General features: G+C 35.8%; 1 non-coding gene across 1 annotated transcript; it reads right to left on the bottom strand.

The window, feature by feature from the left end:
- Positions 1-1,859: 1,859 nt before the first annotated feature.
- On the bottom strand, positions 1,860-1,941 carry Trnas-gcu (transfer RNA serine (anticodon GCU)). The gene has a single exon. It is a non-coding gene; the product is annotated as a tRNA-Ser (tRNA).
- Between the last annotated feature and the right edge of the window lie 267 nt (positions 1,942-2,208).

The following is a 2,208-nucleotide window of genomic DNA, read 5'->3' as shown; positions in this document are numbered from 1 at the left end:
TTTTTACTATGAATACACTTCTTGATGCCCTATGTCCCACTAAGGATTGAAGACTGGAAGAAACTATTCCATTTCTATGGTTTTAATTCTCATTCAGTAAATTCAAACGCTTTTTAAAATGTGTAAAAAGATTTTCAATGTTTAGAAGAGTAGAGAAAAGAAGATTTAATATTCGAACATAACCTTAAAAGGAGCAAAAAATTAAATTTTTTCTTTCAAAATATCAAATTTTATGAGAATCCACAAATTTTAATTAGCACTAAAATCTTCTCACAGTGACTTTCTTTTGTTTAATAATACAATTTTTTTTAACTTACAGTCTCGGTAACTTTAAATAAAAAATAGAAACAAACACCAAACTTAAAATTTTTCCAATTTTGGATATAAAAAATCACTAAATTTATTGCGAAGAACAAATGGTTGGCAACTCTGCACAACTCAGCCAATGTGACGTCACGCACTCTCTTATGGGCGCAATCTTGTTTCCATCATTCTCGATTGGCTGCTATAACCTCCTCGATCAGAGGCCGGATACGATTGTTTACCCGAATCAACAATGCTCTTTATACATATCAACGATAACGGCATTAATTGCAGCCTTCAGTAAGGAAATTGTGTTGTGAGGTTGCTTGTTGGTTGCACGCTCAACTACGTAGTAATCCAGGCCATTAAGGTCTGGGAAGTTAGGTAGCCATAAACTCGGAGTTATGGGGTCATGGAAAATTTTCAACCATCCAATCTTGTGTCACACAAAGGAAGGAGAAAGGTGTATGAGCTGTCACCGCCTGCCCCATCAATTAATCCTGGATTTCACTATTGTCTCCACAACCTCGATACCTGCAGCAGAATTCATTCGAAATTGAGTAAAGAAGTGTGGGATTGCAGCATAGCCATTTGCTATTTTCGCGGTTGGTCTTTTGGTCTTGGTCAACATTTTTCTCTTAACTCGCTATTATCATGTTTGCTGCGACATAAACTGTCTTCTGCGTGTAACGCAGTATTTATACCAGAGATCTCCTTGGACAACTCGACGGATAAGACCCTCAGAAGCATTAAGCTCACACGTTGCAGTACGTTCCTCGTGGTTTTTGCGTTTTGCAACAGATTCTGCATCACCGCCTGATGTTACCAATTCACGGCAACCCGAATGAATGGGCGCACTTCAAGAATTTAGAGATTTCTAAATCGATGTGATCTGCTCACATTGCGACGATAACTGCATGTATCTTCATTTCTTGAGCTAAGTTGTAGTCCTCCATGTCTTATCTGAAAATAAGTTAAAAGAAATATAATGGTAGCCATATTTATACATGTTTTCAACCACCGCATGCACCCTGTACATACAGAAAAGACTTGTGGAAGTTTCAGTTTGCAGGTATGGAATTTCCTATTATTTATTATTTCTTACATCACCGAAGAGCCTTTCAAATAAGAGTGACGCAATTTTTTTTGGAGTTGTTATTGCAAACTAATTAAAAACAAAATCCCTTTACTGTATAAATTTAAAAAAATTACAACCCTAGTATGTGTGTATGTATTTATTCATAGCCATTTTAATAATTCAAACCCTCCGCAAAGAGTATATGCTAAATTTCTCTTTGTTAAACACCAAAGGAATAATTATTCCACATTTTCTCAAAACTAACCAAATATTCCAGCAGCTATGTTAAGAATATTTGGTGTCTGTTTCTAACCTATTTTCTGGCTAAATTTTTCCTTGCAGATGAGAGTTCCTCTTTTTGACTATTAAGTCACAATTATTCTCAATTTAACGCATAATACGTGTATAAGAATAAATTCCATGTTATTTAAAAATTTCCATTACTACAAATCTTTAATAAAAAAGTGTGTTTTCTATTCGACGAGGATGGGATTCGAACCCACGCGTGCAGAGCACATTGGATTAGCAGTCCAACGCCTTAACCACTCGGCCACCTCGTCTTGTTGTGAAAGTGCCGACGTCAAAGTCTATCACCGCATTCTGCGCTCAGCACTCAGCACTCGGCGTTCGGCAAACAAAGCATACGTAATAAAGACAAACAACAAACATTGCGAGATAAAAACATTTTTGTTTTGTTATTTTGCTCGTACATACAATAGTGCATTAGTGTGTATGTGTGTGCAAATAACAATAAAAATATTCGAAAGTAGTAATGCCAGAATTATTAATTTATTGACTAGTGAAACAGAAATTTGTTTCGTATACGA

Source organism: Anastrepha obliqua, chromosome 3 (assembly GCF_027943255.1).
Source record: "Anastrepha obliqua isolate idAnaObli1 chromosome 3, idAnaObli1_1.0, whole genome shotgun sequence".
NCBI lineage: Eukaryota > Metazoa > Arthropoda > Insecta > Diptera > Tephritidae > Anastrepha > Anastrepha obliqua.
This window is presented reverse-complemented; position numbering and strand designations above follow the sequence as displayed.